The sequence below is a fragment of the Mustela putorius genome, unplaced genomic scaffold, assembly GCF_011764305.1.
Source record: "Mustela putorius furo isolate JIRA1106 unplaced genomic scaffold, ASM1176430v1.1 tig00537284_pilon_pilon_pilon, whole genome shotgun sequence".
NCBI lineage: Eukaryota > Metazoa > Chordata > Mammalia > Carnivora > Mustelidae > Mustela > Mustela putorius.
This window is the reverse complement of record NW_025422422.1, coordinates 879,699-902,150: the sequence shown is the minus strand read 5'-3', so window position 1 is coordinate 902,150 and position 22,452 is coordinate 879,699.

The following is a 22,452-nucleotide window of genomic DNA, read 5'->3' as shown; positions in this document are numbered from 1 at the left end:
CTCGGGTCCCCTGTGCTAAAGAGGGCAGAAGGTAACCACTGATCTTGATTCTTATTTGCACACGGCAGTCACTCACTCACATCTGCCACTCCTGTAGTTCACCAGTTCATCCTGACTCAGGACAACAGAGATTCTCAAACTGAGGAGGACAGAAAGTGTGAACACTTCTTTGCTCTCAAGGTAATTGCTATACTGAAAGGAAGTGTGGTAGGTATTAGGAGAAGAAGGTGAATGATGTAGACAGGGCTCAGTGAATATTTGTGGAACGAATGGATGCATGCCTGCAGGCTATATGTCTTCTTAACGATTAGAGATTGGGTTTGTTAAGTTTGTTAAGTAGAGAGACTAGAGGGGAAGAAATAATAGAATATTTCCCGTTGGCCTGGGCTGAACACTTGTAAATGTCATTTAATATTCAAAACAAACCAGTTGAGTTTTATAAGGTAAAAATTTTCATTTCATATAGGGAAAAACATGAGGCCCAAGAAATGAAATAGGCTTTATTTCGTTAATTTTTAGAGGGTGGACAGCCAGGATATGAATCTATTTTGTCTGAAGCAGTTCTGGATCTTTTCACTGCTATCTTGTTTGCACATCGACTGAGCGAGGCCATCTACGGCCTTCCTTTTACTCATTTACTCCCCATCTTTATGTAAGGAAGTTCTTTCTGTCCACTTATCCAGAGTGCAGCTGAGACATCAAGGGTTTCGGAAGCCTTTCCTGATTCTCCGGTCATGTGTGAAGCTCATCTCTTCTACATCACGTGGCCCTCATCCATACCTATCACAGCTGACCGTATTCTGCCTCATATCACTCATTCAGCTCCAGCCTTCTATTCCACAGTGAACTTCTTGCCGGAAGAACTATGTTCTACAACTCTTTGCCTCTACCTCCCTAGAATGTCTGTTCCTAAATTGTGCTCTATATTATTTTGAATTGAATTGAGATAGGGAATCTGGCAGTTTTCTTATTACTTATATTATTTGCTTATTAAATTTTGGATTGGAATGTTTATAACATGTTCTTCTGCTTTAGGTATAGATTATAAAATCATCTCAATTTGTCTATGTCTATAACTTTATGACAGTCTTGGAAAATATGGAAATAATCACTTTAGGGAATCCATATATTTGTAAAACTCACGAATCACCTATGTCTGTTGATACCATGTGTTAAGAAATAGGAAGACCAGCAAAAAGGTGTTTTCAAACATATTTTTGAATGAACAAATAGTTGCTGCAAGAGTTTCATGAGAGCACAGATGATATATAGCCATATTAAACATAGTATTATCCCCTCCTATTTAAAATCTACTACACTCTTTTTTCGTATAATAGTATTTAGTCAAAGCTCTCTGGGTAGAAAGAAGATAAATGAAGACTTACTTTTCAGGGGTAAGGGAAGGTTATCTTGACTGAAATGTTTATATTTTCTCACCCTATTTCCCAATCTCAGTAATGGAGTATAATAAATTACCTTCCTGTCTGTGGGAGAATTATTAACCTGGATATAATATTACTCACCCCATCTAGCTCCCTAACATACTAAAATCTTAACAAATACTTCACTTTCTCAAGCACTGTGTATTCATCCCAAAGAAGAAAATATCCATGGAAATTATGTTCTTCCATAGAAATATAGATAGAGGGAAACTTTGAAGATCCTTATATCTACTCAGTAGCAGGCTGTTGCATACATCTGCCCTAGGGAGCATGTATGAGTGATCAACTGAGGATCCCGAGTCCTTGATTAGAGAAGATACACGGAGTATAATGGAGGGACATGCCACTCCTCTAGGCCATCAATTCATGTGAATGTATCTCAGTACATCTTGAGGTAACTGAAGTTGAATTTAGGATACTCTCATATATGTCAGGATAACTGACTATTTTTAGAACCTGAGAAACATTTATTATCTCTGTCTACTATCTTCCCAAGATTTTCTCATCTCTAAAAGCCAAGATCTCACTGATGCCTAAGTATAATATGCGTTTAGATCGCTTGTCTTCATAGAGGACCACTTGTCTGCATTCTTTGTACAAATTTTTCATTGTTATGAAATCATTCATTTCTCTCCAAACGTCTATCATCCTTCACTTGTCTCTCTTACATTGTTTATTAATTTCCACTTTGACTTATACGTATGTATGGATTAGCTTCTTTGAAGACAGCAAGATTAGGACTTATTCTGAGTCAGCTTTGTATCCTTCATATTTGCTCTAAATATGTTATGAGGAAAGAAGAAAAATTTAAAAAAAAGGGAAGATAATAACAGAAAAAAATTTTAAGAAGGAAGAAGTGGAAAAGATGACCAAAGTCTTTCTCAACATTTTTTTTTTTTAATCTAGGCCTATTAACCCAGAAACAAGACAGAAAAAAGATAAATATCTTTATCTTTTTAAGTCAGGCATGCTGGATTCATATTCCAACATGTTAATTACTGGCTCTATGATCTTGGACAATTTACTTGACCTCTTTGAAAGCTAGTTTCTTTTCCTAGAGAAATGGGTTTAATAAAACCCAGGTCATGGAATTATTTAAAGATTACACAAATCTGGTACATTATGAATCACTTGGGACATATGGTTAGCAGGCAATGGATGGCAATTATATTGGATTAACCCTTTCCAAGTAGACCTGCTTCCTATGAAACCAACTAATTGAGTCCATTTATTCTTTCTCTAAAGAATATACACATAATAGAATGCTCTTCCAAGCCTGCATTACTATTTATATTACTAGATATATGACAAATTCAATAAGCTTCACGGTACTGAGAAATGGCTCCACTTTGAATGTCCCTTGAGTACATGTGATCATTAGACCATGTTATGGATTTGTTTTTGTGAAAGGCAGGAGGAACATCCGGTTTGGATCTTTACATTATTTCTAAAGAATTAGATCTTTTTATAAGGGTATGCTTTACCTTCTTCCTAAAAGAAAATCAGTTGTCTCTCCTTTCCTCTTAATAGACACCATGAGCAGTGTAGCCTTCCGTTTGTCCAAATCAATTAATCATCAACCAACCAGCCAACCAACCAACCAACCACATAGTTCCAGCTAGTGATATCAGGACACATTTGATGGCAATTAACAAGAAATCCCACCTTAAATTGGCTTTCACACAAAGGAAAACCATGGTCTCAAGTAACAAGAAATCTAAAGGTAGGGCAGGCCCTGTGAGAGGTTAGTTAAGAGGATAACCTCCCTTTTAACTAGTGTGGTGACTGGAGCAATTTCAGCATCACATTTGGTCCTAATAACATTCAGAGGGTGAAGGGACCAACATGATTCTTTCTTTATCTTCTCAATGGACTTCCATAGACCCCCTTCAAATCTCAATGATCAGAGTCGGGTCATATACGCCCTCTAAGCCAATTCCTGGCAAGGAGAATGGGATAGCCATTGTGAAATTGAGGCACATTGTACGAAGTAAAGATAGTTATATGAAGTAAAAGGGTTTTGTTTTAGAAAGGACCAAAAGTATTCACAGTATGGGGCAGGCAACCAACAGTGATGACTCTAGTGGCTTTCTGAATATCAAGTTGACTTTCTACAACTTTAAAATGGAGTGGTTGCTCTTTGGTGATGTAATGGGAAAAACAATGTAGAGTTAATTAATTGTTTTTATTGAATGAGCAAAAGTTGACTTAGGTTTTTCAAACCTTGTTTCAAATGCTTTCTTTCTTCCATTTTTGGAATACACACTGACCCAGACACTTTACCAGATTTAATATGGAGGTGAAGGGGATTATTTATAAAATGAAGTATTTTATTTATAAAATGGAGTGAAGGGGATTATTTATAAAATTAATTATGTAGTATTTCAATGCTTAGATATCTTCAGAATATATTTTAATGGCAATATCAAAACTATATGACTTTCAAGATTTCTTTTCATCTAGAAAAACAGATATGCAAGCGGATCAGGAGTTGCCTTGTTTTGTTCCTCCCTATCTTTTTTCTTTCAGCATTTCTATGTATAGTTCTCATTTTCTGTTTTAGCTCCACACATTCTTTATTTTAAGCCATCCCTTGGAGTGGAATTCTTATGGGAGGCAGTGCCTATTTCCCATTATAGGAGTCTAAAGAGTTCAATCAGTAAGCTAACACAGGAACATGTAATCTAGGCTCAACTAAGCTAATACTCCTGCCCAGGGCTTCAAATCAGGGAGAAGCAGCTCAAGGCCCTAGAATGCAGTTGAGAAATTATCCACATATAATAGAAGTGTTGAGATTCTAACACATGAGTTGTCAGAGACATAACCTAGGCTGTGTTTTGTCACCTTGTTTTTTTGATTCCTGCCCGTTTTTTGAATCTGATTCACTAGACTTTTATTGAATCTGTAAGCTACCTTATATCCTTTGTTACTTAAATGAGCCAGATCTTGTTTGTGTGCTGGCATGCATAGAAACTTACTAATAGGGCTCTCTTAAAAATAAGAGACTGTGGGATATTTAAAACCAGAGATTAAGGTCATATGTCTACCCCTCTCACTTTCTTAAGACTCTCAAGAATCATATCCTTGAGCCATATACCAACTGTCTCCTAGTTTGTATCCAGATCATTTCTTCCACCTCTGGAGGTTTTCTCATCAAAAAGAAGGTCATATGCCTAAGTGGCTCAGTCGGTTAAGCATCTGCCTTCAGCTCCGGTCATGATCCCAGGGTACTGGGATTGAGTCCTGCATGGGGCTCCTTGATCAGTGGGGAGTCTGCTTTTCCATCTGCCTTTCCCCCTGCTTGTACTCTCTCTCTGACAAATAAATAAAATCTTAAAAAAAAAAAAGAAGGTCATGGCTAGATGACATGTAGGCTAAGATTACATTCCAAGAAAACAGGTATCTTGGATCAGAAATTTCTTTTAAGGCTGTTCTTGCTTTGGGGAAAAAAATAAAGGAAAAATAAAGAGCCAGAGTTATTTTGTAGCTCCAATGATTGTTTTCAGAAGTCTGTTCTGGGCAGGAGAGACTTGTATCCTAACAGACTTCTATCCTCAGATGAGCAAATCTGTCAGCTAGAGGAGAGCAGGAATTCAGCTGGCTTTGGTTCCCATTAAATTAATGTATTCTGTTTGTAAACAAAATAACATTCTTACAAATATACTCTTCACAATTTTACCAAGTTCTTTTGTCTACAGTGGTTAGATATTTTATTCTTAAAAAAAAAAAAAACGAAAAATATCTCTTATGGTGGAAATAAAAAATAAGTATCTTTAGCATGTGAAAATCCATTTAGTAAAAATTTGTTGAGTGCCACATATATGTAATTTCCTATATACCACTTGCTATTCATAAATGGGTTGGTTTTGGGGTAGCAGAAAGCTCTGATTTGTAGCATTTGCCAATTTCTATTGTGCAAATACTATACTCCAACCACAAAGGCTGGTCTCAAGCTACCAACTTCGATTTAACTGAATGTGGAATTGGGAATAGATATGCATGATCTATATAGCACACCTCTAGAACTCCAGAGTCCCAGAGTCTGAGATTAAGAGAAATGACATTTATCTGATAACACTGGGGAATATGAAACAAAAACAAAAACAGTTCTTCTGAGCATTTAGAGTAGACAAAGTAGTCAACATGAGAGGAGCAGGGTCATCAAAATGACAGAGCCAGAAGTGAGTGGAGAATATTCCGGAATGGCAGGAATAGGAGGTGAGTAAAAAAGCAGAGAGGAATCAGGGAAATTAGGGAGAGTGTATGTTGGGAAATGGGCATGATAAGTATGGAAGGAAGTGGCACACTGTCAAGGAGTAAAAGTGATAAGGGGGTAATTTAACATAATGGAGCCCCCCATGCATCAGAGCAGGCATTGATTGCACCAAATGAAAAGTAAAGTCACAGGTCACATTTCTTGGAAAGTATGCTAAATAAAACAGTGACAGAGGCTCCAGGAATTATGCTTTCCAAAGGTCATCCCACGGACATCTGCCTCTTGGTGCATTGAGTGTCTCTGGACTTATCTTAGGTTAAGCCTATTTTGTGTCAAAGAAAGATGCTGGAGCTCAGGTGTGAGAGCTACTTCAATATCTTTGTGCATGCACTATGACTCTAGGATGTCACCAGAGGGATTTCACTGGAGAAAAATACCTGAATTATCTATGTCCCTTAAGCATTTTGGACCTAGCCGGGCAGCTAGTCTTGTCGCAACACCAGGTCAATAATTGTGCAGGTCCAGAATCTCTGGACAGCAGACATTCATCAATAAGGTGCATTCTGAGACACAAAACTCCCTGAACAGGGGAAGGCTGTGCTTCTAGTATCAGTTATCCCTTCTGTTTCCAGGACTCATCTTCACTGCGGTAGAGCAGGATAATAATGATGATCTTTCGCTCTCTGTGGAGCCCAAGGCCCATGAGGAAAGATTCAGCCTCTCCTTTGTTTTGTCTGCTTGACTGTGCTGAAGACATGAAACAGCTTCAGGACACATTGTGTGTTTACTACCTCTTTTCTCTTCCCTCCCACTCTCATGCAGCATTGATGTTAGACTGCTTCTTTACATTTTATAATCGGGAAGTTGGATGCTGTCTTTGAATCAATATTTCTTTATAGCTTCCCTGGAAGGGATCTTAACTCCATCTACCCTGTCCTCAGGGGATATCAGGAAGGAACTGAGGTCCAAAGAAAGAGCCTTCCAGGTTCAAAGAGTCAGGTTCATTTACCATCTTCAACTGCTTTACCCCTAAAGAGTCTTGACTCACAGCAATTTGCCATACAGAGCATAGGGGGACTGTACCTGTAGGACAAGGGTGGAACCAGCAAAGAGAGGACCCAGCTAAGAGAAGAATAGGAGCTCATAACAGAAGCAGGTGTCCATAAAATTGAGCTCTTTCTTTGCAACCATCATGCTTATTTTAAACATAGGCTGAAAATGCAAACAATGCAGTAAATCTGTTGGATGTCCACTTATTACTGACAGCTCTGCTTCTCTTAGCACACTAGAGTCTTGTCTCAGTCTTGTCCTTTCCCTATGGAAGAGGGCCTTAGTATCTTGTGCAATATCTCAGCTGTTTTTCTTTGGCTATAGTTTTTTGTTTGTTTGTTTGTTTGTTTGTTTTTGTTTTTGGGTGGCATAGCCATGTTGCCCTGCAGCTCATTCCTGGGCCACAAAACACTCTCATACTGGGTGATGATCATGGTTAGTGAGCTGCCTCCTATTGCCTTGCTTGTGTCTTTGAAAGAAAGACCACTTGACCTCCTGTAATAATGGTCCCTTCTCCTCAGCTATATTCACTCATTCTTGGACACAGGTTCTTCCTACACATGAAGGCTCTGAGATTTCTCCATGCCCTTATCGGGGATATTTAATCCCAGTTAGGAATGAGGTATCTGTCTTGTTCCACAAAGCCACATGCTGATTCTATCATGTACCACATTGCTCTGAAGTTCTCTTTCTTGTGGGCCTCAGTTTTTTGTGTTTTCTTTCTTTATTTTAATTTTTTTCATTTTTGTATTCATGTAGCCGCATAGATTAGAAGGTAGATTTCTAGTTTCTGTAAGTCTTTGATTCTAGCTCTTCTTCTCAAAACATCAGTGTAATTAGGTTATTTGGATTTAAATGAGCCTATTCTAACCTATTGTGAGCAAATGCAATAGTGCTGATAATTGTCTTCTTTCAAAACTATGAAGTTAATATCTTCTCTAAGGCAAGGATATTGGTATTTTATTGCCTCAAGCACAGATTTATTAGATGTTCCACCAAGATACACCGTGACTACCCACACCCCAAACCAGCCATTACTACATTCTAAAAAAGAAAATTGAGCAATGCAAATTTGTGGTAGTCAAGTGGAAGAGAAGCCAATACTTTTGCACTGTCTTTGTAAGGTGTCTGTTTACATGCTAGTATCTGGAGTTACTCTTTTCATGAGGCTCCCAATCTCAAGGAGTATTTTTAATTCACAGAGTTTAATCCAGCTGTGTTTGAAATCTGTTGCAACAAGTCACCATAGGGACTATATATCTCTCTCTTTCAGAGGAGAAGCCAAGCACAGCAGTTCAATTAAACTAGCACCAAGTCCTCACTCCAAAGACTGAAGGGCCTGAGGGAAAGGCATCATGGGGAGAGTTATATGCTCCTGTTCACCCCTTTTGGCTAGAAAAATCATGGTGTTTGTGACCAGAAAATTGAAACAGAATGAGACCCAAAATGGCAGCCACTGACTCCTTTTCTATTAACCTCCAGGCTGGTGTGCTCTATGGAAGGAAGAGTGACCAAGATTAATTACCTTTTGGATCTCAGTGCATTGTTTCACTAATGTTAAGAAAGCTTTCTGAAAAGTTTGCGATTCCCACACACACACACACACAAAAATGCCTAAGACTATAAAAGTCATTAGAATGGAGGTTTTTAGACTAGCCAAGAAAACCAGGTATCTAAAAAACAAAAACAAAAAGTCTGCTTCTAGGATTTCAGAATAAATGAGAGACGAAATGGTAGAACTGCTATGATAATTATTGGCTCTTGAATTAATGGTAATAATTACCTTAGCAAATTGCCATGTAACTGTTCAGTGAACAAGTTCATAATCTAATCCTACATTGTTTATTTTTTTAAAAGCCAGTTTCTCTCTATATGTATGTCTTGAGGCTAGAGCTTCTTGCTTTAGAATAATTTTTTCTTTAATCCTTGCTAATCTAAGCCCTCATTGTGCATAATGAGAATAAAATGGTTGAGGGAAAATAATGGACATCCATCTTGTGTCCTGCACAAACAAATCTTGAATCTCTTACCCAGACAGACCTGTCCCCATACTGTTGTGGAAGAATGAATTGTGATCTTCAGGTCACATTCTAGACTTTTCTCAGCCCAGAGAAGGTGTCTGAATTGAAGCACAGCTGTTTCACTTCACTTTGCTTAAAACTCTAGGTGGCCTTTTTCTTAGCTCAAGCCACATAGCCTCTAGTTTACTCTGCCCTGGACCCTTTCTGATTCTCTGTCTTCTTCTAGGAATCATTCTCTTGGCTTTGATATATGGTATCGTTCTCCCAAAAGGCATAAAAACTTGCTTTTAAAAATTGTATTGTGTTTTATTTGCTGCTGTTTTCATTGCTGTTTTGAGCATGTAATCTTTGGGGTACTTATTTAATCATCTGATCATTTAAAAGGAATTCACCAAGCTTAAGCTGGGCACCCAGTTTTATGCTCAAGAAAGACATTAAAATATGTTCTAAACAGTATTACAACCAGAATGGACAAAAGGACATATGGTTCAAATTGCTTATTATGAAGTGAAATAGCATAATCTTCAATGAGAGAAGAATGTCTATCCATTGGGAAGGTGAGGAGAAATCTGACACTGAGGGGGAATTTAAATTTGCCTCAGAATAATTTGTCATGGCACAATTGATGAATATATGGAGGAGGGGAAAAATAAACACTGTCTTAAATAACAAAAGACAAAAACCAGGAGAATTCTTGGGGCACCTGGGTGGCTCAGTGGGTTAAAGCCTCTGCCTTCGGGGACCTGGGACCAAGCCCCGCATCAGGCTTTCTGCTCAGCAGGGACCTGCTTCCCACCCCCCTCCTTCTCTGCCTGCCTCTCTGCCTACTTGTGATTTCCATCTGTCAAATAAATAAAATCTTAAAAAATAATTAAAAAAATAAAACCCAGGAGAATTCTTATAAGAAAAATACTCCAGTATTACTAAAAGACATGAGTGGTATTGAATTTCAAAGCGGGAAATGGAGAGAGGACTGTGTATATGATTGGAAGTGCAAGATATTTAGGAAGGCATATAGAATTGTACTTGACACACTCTAAATAGTTATTGAATGAGTTGTATCAGGTAGTTCTATGGACCAGTTGAATGCATTGGCTTTGGAATCAGAGAAGTTCTATGGACCGGTTTAATGCGTGGGCTTTGGAATCAGAGAAGTTATACTTTGGAGTTCTTTCTTTGCTATTCATGGGAACTTAAGCAAGTCGCCCAACCCTTAAAATTCAACTCTCTCAATAGTAGGATGGGTGTGGTTCTTATAGTTGAATCAAGTAGGGAATTTATGAGGTAGAAATGGGATGATATATAGATAAAATACTTGGTAAGTTATGTAGACATGGTAACATCCAATAGATATGAGTTATTAGTATTATAAATTTAATACTATTATTATTATATAGATACAAAAGGTTTTGTGAGTGTCCATATATATATATATATATATACATATATATATATAAATGTGGAGAGAGGCATATAAATATTAATATGGAAGTGAATTTATGTGGATGAGTGTTTATGTGCATGGTGGTAGTAGTAGTACCAGTCAGTAGAAGAGAAGAAAACAAAAGCTGATAGCTCTTCATTTTGAAATGCTGAGGAGTCTTTTACTTAGCCAATGACACTGGTTTGGGGAAGGACTTCTTGAAATTAAAATACAAAATAATACCCAGTTTGGGCTTCTCACAGCATCAATGTCCTGACTCCCTTCTCTGCCAATACTTACTATCTTGGAGCCAATTTTATTGAACTTACCTGGTAGTTTTTTGCAGGTGATGGGATCACGAATTTGGGCATTATTTGTCTCAAAGCCATTTCAGTTTCTCAGATGTGTCATAAAGAGTAACAGTCATCCTGACAAATGTCATTTTATCCATATTTGCTAGATAATCTTAGACTTGCACTTCCTTTAGACAGCTGTAAACTTCTTGTTCTGTAATTCCATACAAGTTTCTTATCTTTTTAACACAAGAGAACCCTCAACTGCAAATTAATTTAGGGAAATTGAAAGTCTTTTTTCTCTGTTCACCTGTTTGTAAATGATAAGGGCCATAAACAACAGTTTTAATAATTCGGTCCTTTGCTCAGGAGCAGCAGTCGATGATCCCAGCCACCATCTCATCCCCACATGAGCTGATCCCCCATTTCAAGCCAACACTCACTTTCTGTGATGAAATGCAAGGGCTCATCCCAATTTAATACATGGCTTCCTTCATATGGAACATGTGAACCAGAATATCTGCTACAGTCTGGGGCTGTGAGGGCTCCTGTCTGCACCGAACTGCCAGGGAGGATATTAAATGGAGAAAGATCTTGCACTTATTTGTTAAAATGGTTTAAGTAATGTTTATTATTGTTGTTGTTTTAACTTCATTTCATGGAATAGCTATCGCTCAAGGGGTGTGAGAGGAAAAGGACAATGGGCAAAGGAGCCAAGGACCAAAAGACTCTTGACAGATCAGACTTGAATGATGAAAGCAAAGTAGAAGTTTGGCATGCATGTTATTTAGAAAGGAGCAAGTACTGTTTAGGAGACAAAAGACCTGTTTCTTTATTAAAAAAAAAAAAATTAGGACCCAAATGAATCAAAATTTTATTAAAGCACCCATTCAAACTCCCACATGTAAAATTTTAATTGGAGGCTGGAAAGTTCTGGAACCAATGCCTGGGTATTAACTCATTTTATTTTTTATCATCTCTGTCTTGGGACCTTTAGGGCAGGTGTAATGGTAGTTGCGGTGGCATGCCAGTGCTGGTTCAGCCATCTCTGCACCGTCCCCAGCCCTCAGCTGTGACAGACCTGGCTGGTCTCTATATGGACCTTCTCCTCAGGGCCTCTTGGAGCACATTGCAGCCTTTAAGCTGAATTATATTGTGCTTGATTTTAAGCTTAGGGAAAATAACATATTAAAATGAATTTATTTTTAAAAATAATGGCATAAGCCAGTTTCACATGGAACACCTTGGACAAATCCACAAGCACTCTCCAAACTCAGAAGCAGATGTCCTACCCTCTGGACCTATGGGAACTATCCACTAATTAAATTTAACACTGATGTAAATAGCTATTTCCCAGTTTTCCCTACTAAAGTTCTCTAAATCAAAATGTCTATCCTCAGAAAAATAAAAATGATTCCACTAACATTATAATTCTTCTAATTTTATATATATATACATATATATATACTTCTGAAAAAATCAACATAATTTATATTAACACAATAAAGAAGAAGAATCATATGATCATTTCAATAGATGCAAAAACATTTTTTAAAGATTTATTTATTTATTTATTTGAGAGAGAGAGAGAGCAAAGGGAAGGCCAGAAGGAGAGGGAGAGAAAGAAGACTCCCCACCGAGCATGGACCCCAATCAGGGCCCTATCCCAGGACCCTAAGATCATGACCCAAGCTGAAAATCAAGAGCTGGAAGCTCAACTGACTGAGCCACCCAGCCACCGGAAAAAATGTTTTTTGAAAAAGTTTAACATGCCCATTCATGAAAAAAATTTTAAGCATGCCAGAAATAGAAGAGGAATTTCATGACTTGATAAAAAGACACCTACCAAAAATCTGCAGATAGCATCATATATAATATGAAAGAGTGAATATTTTTCACCTAATATTAGGATTAATGCAAGATTTTCCTCTTTCGCTAATCCTTTCAATGCTGTACTGGAAACCCTGGCCGGTGCAATAAAAGAAACCATAAAAATAAAAACAAAAACATACACATAAGAGAAGAAGAAATAAAATTGTATCCATTCATAGAAGACATAAAATTCCAAATAATTGATAAAAAACCTTCCTAGAACTAACACACAAGATCTGCAAGGTCACAGATAATGCAAAAATCAGTTGTATTTTTCTATACTAACAATGAACACTTGGAATTTAATTTTTTAAAAATAATTATTCATAACAGCACCAAAAAAAAAAAGAAGAAGAAGAAGAAGCAGCAGCAGAGGCAAATATGAATCTAACAAAATATGTACAAGATCCTTATACTGGAAACCCCAAAACAATGATGAAATATATTCTTCCTTGACCTCAAAACGTAAACTGTTAAACAAAATTCTTTGCAGTTCTGTGCATACACATGGCTTTCGTGCAACATCAGTCAAAGCCAATAATGATACTTCACATTTATTCAGCACTTAGCAGGCAGGAAGCTAAGTCGTTAAGATGCAGTGTCTAACTCAATAATTATAATAACTCAATGAGATTGATTTTTTTATTATCCCCAAATTACAAATTAAGAAACTGAGGCTGAGAGAGATTATGTAATTTGCCAAAAATCGCATGGCGTCAGAACTAGGAATTGCTTCCATATGTTTCCAGCTTTTCATGCCAAGTTCTGAAGGTACACCAATTGCATGGTGAGGTGATAGCAGGAGATGGGATAGGAAGTGTGGCTTCTGCCACCTCTGGGATCATTGGTCTTAAGGTAAGTTAGCATTCTTCTGCCTACTGGCATTCTTTTTTGGGTACCGTCATCAGCTTCCGTATTCTGCTGTTTTGGGGTATATGTACCAGAGGGCCTTGTTATCAAAGGAGGAGATGTTACGGTTTGTATGTGTCCCCTTTGTGTGGTCTTCATGTTCTTTTCTACATCAAGTCCTTATTTGCTGTTTAGCCCACATTCTCCAAATTTGCCTTCCTTTCAGTTTTTTTAGGAGTGGATGGAGCTTGAGTACATCTCTCAGCAACTAATTCCATGTCTGGAAGGGGGCACTGAGCCTGCCGCCGGGGTAGGGAGCAGCTGAACAGCTAGCCATCCTTACCCTCTCTCAACTCCAAGGTTGTACAAAGCCCTGGAGAGTGGTATGAGCCTGCTCCACAGTAAATATGGTCCAGCCAATCCTCCAAAGCTCCATATTTACTGTCAGAGCTTGGTGTTTGCAGCCTATTTCCCAGTCTTGAAATGCAAAGTGCGTTGGATCTAGAAACTGACAAGTGAAGATTTTTATCCATTTGCTGTGTCTGGTGTGATAGCACAAGCAGTGTGTTTTAGACTTAAAACACAAGCTGGTTTTATATAAAAATGCATGCAAGTCATAAGCTTGAGCCTAGGGGAAGCTAGTTGATGAATGCATCTTGGTAGGCAATTAAGAAAGGGACAAGATAATGCAGGGAAATTATATTTCTCTCATTTTGCACAAGATTCAGTGTCGTTCGCTTCTAATATATCAGCTACTCCTATCCTCATGCCACATTGGAATTTTCCTTCTTGAAATTTATGGGTGCACATTGGCTATGTATCATTGCTCTTATTTAATTTCATGGCAAACACAAGCGTATCCACACTCCCCTCTAAGCTGTACCTTGCTGCAAACAACAAATCGAAGAAACATATGCATTCACTTGGAGGATAAAGCAGGAAATAAACACTGTTCCAAGGTGAGGGGAGTGGAATCTAAGAATCTAAGCTTCTCCAGATTCTTCTCTCTGGATCACACAAAGTGGAGTCCCAGCACCCCAGGGCTCCCTGTGCTAACAGGGAGTCCACTGCAACTCTGGCCATGGCAGGGTTGCTGAAAAGATGATTTCTGTAGTTATGCTATTACACACCAAATTCCCAGAAGACTGGATATGGCCTGGAGATTCAGCTACCTTTCAACTACAGCATATGTTTATCTCTTTACAAGTAAATTCCAAACCCCCATTTTGCAGGGGCTCTCATGAGACCCAGATTTTAGAGTTGGACTCAGGGCTTTTGTAATGTCTGAGGAAACACTCAGCCACATCTTTACTATGGGAAGGTGGCTGACATCAGGGTAAGCACCCCTGCCTCAAAGCCCTGTCAGCAGTCTCCCATGGTTTATGACCTTCCTGTGCTATTCCGCAGCGTTCTACCTGGGTTTCAAGGATTCACATTAAGGCTGAACACACTTGTTCTCTGAGCTTCGGAGCACAATATACTGCAAAGGTGTTAATAAGCAACAAGAAGGGCCAGCAAAAGCACTTATTTTCCACTAAAGCTTTCTAAGCATTTAATGTCCATGATCACATTTACCCACACAACAAATTTATATGTTGGATCCTCTTAATGTCTCCATTATATATTTATATGTCATATATATATATATATATATTAGTCTCCATTATATATATTTCCATTAATGTATATATATTTTAAAAATATATATTTCCATTATATATATATATATATATATATATATTTGAAAAACTGGAAACTTGAAGGGACGGATCACCCATACAAAGTCATTAATCTTTTAAGTAGCTGACACAGGACTCCAGCCCAGGTCTTTCTGACTAACCTTTGTGCTCAGTCATAAAACTGTACTACCCCTCTGGCAACTTTCACTTCCAAAGTGATAATTGGTGTCCCAAATTAGGCTTCCGGCATCTGACAGGCTCAGGAGAAATGAGATAACGAATGGCAAGCTCGGATGGGTAGAGGAAAGAGGAAATTGTATGTTAGCAGACCCTTTGTCTTAACACGGTTTGAACATCTCATGTCTCACCTACAAAGTAATATAGAAAGGATTTTAATCAGACAAGAGAGTAAGAAACAGCAGTCTGTGCTGGGTGTGTGCTGGAGAAGGGCATATGCTAGGCCAGCATTGAGTTTAAGTCATGTTTTCCAACAGTTTCCTATTGGTTGCATCTGAGTTGAGAGGAGATTTCGCATTTGGGCTGCAAGAGGGACCAGGGGCAGGGGATACGGAGTCACCCAGGGCATAGAGGAGGGTAGCACTGTTCTTTGACTTAGTGGTGACTTTCAAAATATTTGAGAGTGTATATAGCACAGGGCCTAGCCACTGGACAGACAGTGGCGCTAGGGTTGGAGAGAGGCCCTGAAGGCTCCCCGAGGGGAGCCCTAGAAGGTCATGGAGGAGGAGCTGTTGTGGTAGGGAGGTTGGAGGTTGCGTCATGGTTATTTACACACAGGATGGAAGATTCTTCATATTTTAACCACCAGTGTGGGTGCATACCACCTGAGTTTCCGCCAGCTTGCACAGAAGGGAAAGCCTTGGGGCCTGTATGTCGGAAGGTATAGGTCTGAAGAGCAGTAGGCACAGTTGTAGATCAACATCTCCCTTGGCAGGGAGTGTTGCCAGATCCAGCTGAACACAGGATTCTTACTCCCCTTCAGTCATTCCTGGGTATTGCTAGGACCGGCCTCTCCCTTCCCTTTCTCAGTTGTAAAAAGATACAGCCTCTCCTGAGTCAATACTGGCAAAGCAAGCCAGGGCCAAAGCGAGCTCAGAGACCCCAATGCAGTGTCGGGAGTTACTCTTCAGCCTTCGATCTGAGGTTTAGCGGGCCCTGGTCAGCCCCATCCCTCTCCTCATTCCTGAAACCCAGCTTGGTCTCCATGACTGCACTCCCTGAAGGGCACTGGGCAGCTTCTCTGGGTCTGGGATTGGTCCTCAATCCAGATGATTATTTGGGTCCTGCCCCTATAAGAAAGGGTCCTCACTGGCCTTACCCCGGTGATTCTTGGATCTCAACAATCGCAGTAAAAGAAGATGTTACATGTACCCATTAAGCTACATGGTTCAAATCCTAGCTCCAATACTTTCTAGTCTGCTATCCTCAGGCAAGTTATTATTTTTTTTTCCTTTTTAAAACCATAGCTCTCCACTTCCAGAATGTAGATGTGATTTGAGAAACAGTGTTTTGTTTTCAGCTTGTATCTATAATAGTCATACATTATTAGTATGTAACTATCCCCTGAGAATCAAACGCTCCAACCTACTTATGGTGGGAAAAATAATTTATGAGCAGTTATCGTGTGTCCTTGGATATTTGTCTGTCTGTTAAAAGGCGCATGTTCCCCAAGATTCAGCCCAGCACTCTCTTTTCTGGGGCCTCCACCCTAGACATGCCTCGCAAGTGGGACTCCAAGCTTCTCCCCGTCCTGGTACACTTTATGGAGACAATTCTATCATCAGGTCATGATGTCCTTTGAAAGCAGGGACTGTATCTTGTCTTTTCTAATTTCTCTTTCTCAAATCCCTCACATAATGGCTGGGGCTCAGTACCTCTTGGGAAGATGAATGGATAAAAGAAAACAAATAACTGGTTTCAGAAAGACTCCTCTAGGATCCATCCTTTCCATGGAGCAAAAACTAACTTCACATGATGAAATAACTAAGAAGACGCTAGGTGAAAATGGTTTGCTTAACTAGAGTCAAAAGGAGAATTATCAGCAAGATTCTGGGTTAGAAGCCAGGTCTCAAAAAGTCAGCACTATAGCCAGTATCTCCCCGCTGCCCATCATGTACCCTTCCGGTAATATTTTGCTACTAGATCCTCTGTCTGAAATTTGTGTTTTCTGCTTCAATAATATTTCACTGATGTCCAATATTATGAGCCACACATATAGGGTCCTTGATGTCATGAAGTGGTAATTATTGCAAAAAAGGGAAAAAAAAAGAAGTGTGCACTGTGTTTTTGGAGGCTCGCTCCCTGTTATTAATGCAGGTGCTGAAGGTTGTGACACTTGTCATCTGAAAGATAATTTTCCTCAGATTTAATAATCGCAGTTAAGGCTCAGATTTGATTTTAATTTCAGACCTTGATGTCATGAAGTATTAATTATCTCCATTACCTACTGATAATATTCCTGCAAACATGCACATGTTTGATTGGCAGGAATTTTTTTTATTAATTTACAAGGATGAACTGAATTAGAAAAGCTCATTTATCGGCACAATTCCACTTGCATATCTGCTGTTTCAAATGGAACAAAATCCCAGCCAACTCACGATTCCAAGTATAGAGGGTCAGATTGCGTAAGGGTGGTCGACTCTAACAGAGATTGATTGACACGTATTTCATTGTATGATCTACCTGAGTCTGCTTTAAAATGAGTGAGAAAAACCTTGGGGACTAATTAAGGTTCTTAGAGTAAAGTAATGAGAGAAATTCTCCATGTCTGCTTCAAATTTTCTCCCCATTTCCATGCCCAGGGTTTTTCTTGGGGCCGGCACACTCACACCTCACTTAGGGAACTACATTTATTTCCACATTGCTCTAATCATGTAAAGAAGAAACAAAACAAAAGAAAACAAACACCCTGACGATCGCTAATATTTTATGTAAAGTGAATCGGTTTCTCTTAGCTGCCTACCATACATCCAAGCAGAAAGGAAAAACTACCTCAGTGAAATGTCAGGCCATCACTTGACAGGGTAGGAACCTTGGGATTTGAGGAAGCGTACTTACCCCCTGTCCTTTGTCACTTACAAGAGTAACATAGTTTGACTTGGATAAATTCCTCCCTACAATATGAATATTTATGAAATTAAGGAAGAGTGATTTCACTTGAACTGGATTCTCCCAACATAAGAATGTGATACGGATAGTTTCTTGACTATGGAAGCGCATCTTTGCCAATTGACTTTGTAAGAACAGTGCATTCATTCTGGTTCTGTACCAGCAGAGAAAACTCCTTACTTAGGCTTGGGAAGAACAATGCGGAATAATAAAACAAAGAAATTCCAACAATGCCTTTTACTTACAGAGCTCCTCCCAAAGGAGGGTATGCATCATATGCATACAACATAATCAAGTCATGCAACCTTAGATAGCCTTCACGGGGACAAAAAGTCTTGCTCTGTCAACTGGGGCAGATTGGAGTTTGGGGACAGAAAGTCCAGCTAGAGTAAAAATGCTATCTTAGAGAATCCCAAATCTATTTATAGGAGAGAAAGATTGTTGTTTGTGATTTGGCGCTAAGGCAAACAACATTTTTTACTTTAAATATTTACCTTCCAAATTACTTTAGCCTCTGCTGTGATGAAAGCCCAAATACTTTCTGTTCAAAGGTAACCATATGGATTTTATGAAAAATAATACATGTTACTAGAGTTGTTTTCAAACACCTTTAAAGATATTTGACAGGGAGTTGCTGAAAGCAGGGCCCCTGACCCCTGAACACAGCTATGCTTTGCTCTGCTTCTCCTTTTCTCTACCTCCTGCTCTCCTGGCCAGACTAGTGCCTGGGTCTATCAGCTACTGCCTAAGAACTATCTTATCCTTAGTCAGCCCAGCAAAATAACATGTTGAGGACATTTCTCTTTAAGTCATGGGTCGGACACAGGACCAATGCTAAGAAATCCCAGGAAAGGGGCCAGAAAGTGAAAGATCTTGGGAGAGGTTTACCATGCAGAGATCTCACCTCAGAATGCTTGGTTTTGCTGATTTCAGAAAGGATTAGATGGATCTAAACAGAATTTTTTCCTGCCTTCACAGACTGGGAGAGTCAAAGGTAAAGTATCAGGAAGGATTTGTCTACATGGTTCGTCAGGGAGGTAGCCTTCCTGCTTCTTTTCTCCTGGCCCATAAGAGTAATCATGAGCAAGAAACCTCTTGTCACTGGACTATATCTTCCAGAAGTGAGTTCCATAAAAACTTAAATGTTAAGTTTAACTTCATGAAAAGTTAATAGATACCATGAGCAAAAATCATCTCGTGTTTACATAAAATGCTCAGTAAGATAAAGTCAAATGTTTAATAATTGCAGGACTTCTCAGTGCAATTTTGTATTTATGTATTTTGTTGTTGCTGTGAATATCCAAGCAGCGGTTGTATATATATTCTCCTAAACTGCTACAACTACAGATTACTTGTAAACTATTCAACACCAGCTGAGAATTGTTTCCCTGGGCTTGATGTTAGTCCCATAAAATACGAGCATGATTTTATTCTTGGTTTAGGGATGTAAAATATTTAAGATGTCTTCATTAATTCATTTATTACACTTATTTTTGTAATGTAGATTGATGAAGTGCTCAGTATCCAAAATTATGTAAAATAAGAGACTTAGTTCTTGTCCTTGTAAAGCTAGCAATTTCCCTGAAGAATCAATTTATACACATAGAAGTCAAATTCATCGGATAATAAGAGCTGTGTTTCACATGCTGGTATCACCTGTAAGACTGGGCAAATGGAAAACCATGTTTTGACTCTCTAAAAGTCCAATTCTATTAGATACTTTTGACATAAATTGTTCTTTTAGTTTATTTCCTCTAGACCAACCCCATTTCTCTGAATTGGATCATCTTAGCTACTTCATAGCTCAGTATATTAGTCTTCCCTAAGATCTAGAAGAGTCACCTAATACTCAGGTAATTGAATCTGGTTTCTACTTTGAATCTGTATTCACCATTCAATCTCATATTAATAGTATGCCATCTTTAGCATTGGAACAATGCTATTAGATAGAAATATGATGTGAGCCATTTTTATAATTTAAAATTTTATAGTAGCCACATTAAAAAATGAAAACAAGTGAAATGAATTTTAATAATGTTACACTTAAAATATTCAAAAATATTATAATTTTATCAAAAATCATATATATGTTATTAATATGGTATTTTACATTCTATTTATGTACAAAGTCTTAGAGTCTAAAGTGTATTTTATCATTATGGCACATCCCAGACCAGCCACATTTCAGGTACTCAGTAGCCACACATGGCTAGTACATACCTTATTGGACAGCACAACTTTTTAAAATTGTAATTCCTGTATAGTTAACATATAGTGTTATGTTAGTTTCAGGTGTATGATATAGTGATTCAGCAATTCCATATATTGCCCAGTGTTCATAATGATGTGTGCACTCTTCATCCCCTTTCCCTATTTCACCCATCCTGGTTACTTGGTAACCTGGTTACCATCCTGTCTGGTAACCGTCAGTTTGTTCTCTATGCTTAAGAGTCTTTTTCATGAATTGTCTCCTTTTTTCCTTTGTTCATTTTTTTTAAGGAGCGGGGGTATGCAGAGGGAGGGAGAGAGAGAGAACCTTCAGCAGGCTCCATACCCAGTGTGGAGCCCAACACAGGGCTCAATCTCATGACCCTGAGATCATGACCGGAGCCAAAATCCAGAGTTGGATGCTTAACTAATGGACTACCCAGGTGTCCCTGTTTGTTTTGTTCTCTAAATTCCACGGATGAGTGAAATCATACGGTATTTGTCTTTCTCCAACTGACTTATTTTACTGAACATAATACTCTGTAAATCCATCCAGGTTGTTGCAAATGGCAAGATTTCATTCTTTTTATGGCCGAGTAATATCCCACTATATATGAATATACATGACTTCTTTATCCATTCATCTGTTAATGGAAACCTGGACTGCTTTCATAGTTTGGCTATTGTTGCCACTAAACGCAAGGGTGCATGTATCTTTTTGAATTACTGTCTTCATATTCTTGGGGTAAATACCTAGTGGTAGAAATTACTAGATCATATGGTAATTCTATTTTTAATTTTTTAAGGAACCTCCATATTGTTTTCCACAGTGGCTGCACCAGTTTGCATTCCCACCAATAGTGCACGAGGGTTTCTTTTTCTTTACAACCTCTCCAAAACCCATTATTTCTTGTGTTTTTTTATTTTAGCCATTCTGACAGGTATGAAGTAATATTTCATTGAAGTTTGAATTTGAATTTCCCTGATAATGAGTGATGTTGAGCATCTTTTCATGTGTTTGTTGGGCAATTGTATGTCTTCTTTGGAGAAATGTCTGTTTATGTTTCCTACCCATTTTAACTGGATTATTTGTGTTTTGGGTGTTGAGTTGTATCAGTGCTTTATATATTTTGGATATTAACCCTTTATCAGATGTTATTCACAAGTATCTTCTCCTATTCAGTAGGTTGTCTTTTAGTTCTGTTGATAGTTTCTTTTGCTATGCACAAACTTTTTATTTTGATATAGTCCCAATAGTTTATTTTTGCTTTGATTTCCCTTGATGTATCTAGAAAAATATTATTTCAGCCAATGTCAAAGAAATTACTGTGTTTTTTTCCTAGGATTTTTATGGATTCATGTCTCATATTTAGGTCCTTAATTCATTTGAATATTTTTTTGTATGTAATGTAAGAAAGTGGTTCAGTTTCATTCTTTTGTATGTAGCTGTCCAGTTTTCCCAACACTCTGATGAAGAGACTTTTTCCCATTGCAAATTTTTGCATGTGTAAAGGATGAATTGACCATATAATTGTGGGTTTATTTCCATGTTCTCCATTGTCCCATTGATTTCTGTGTTTTTTGTTTTTTTTGGGGTTTTCTGTGCCAGTGCCATTATGTTTAGATTATAACAGCTTTTGTTGGATATTTTGAAATCTAAGATTTTGATACCTCCACTTCTTCTTTTTCAAGATTACTTTGATTATCTGGAGTTGGACAGCACAATTTCAGAACAATGGTTATCAAAATTGGTACCTGGACTAGCAGCATAGGAACCACTGGGAATTTTTTTTTATAAATACAAATTATTGGTGTTCAATGTAGGCCTAGTGAATAAGAAACACTGGGGGTGGGGCCCAGCTATCTTTGTTTTTACAGGCCTCTTAAGGAACTCTGATTGCTTATGAAAATTGGAAAACCACTGCTCAAATATCCAAGAAAAAACACTGTGGGTAGAGTACCTAAGAAAGGATTTATGCAGAAGAATCATCTTAATACTGTAATGCTCACTATATTTATTTCACCAAAGGAAGCGAATAGTGGAGGCTCTCCCACCCATAATTTTTTAAAATATTGGTGCTTACGACATTGGTCTCTATTTTGAATAAGAGCTAAGTCCAGTTCAAGAGCAAGGACTATATTGGGCATTTGTGAAGTGAAACAAATCAGACTGGCCAAGGCCAGGATGTGGAATGCTGGCCTCGCCAGCCTGAAGCATTTGGATTTTCTCCTGCAGAGGGAATACGGTACTATTTCTGCTCTAAGCAGTT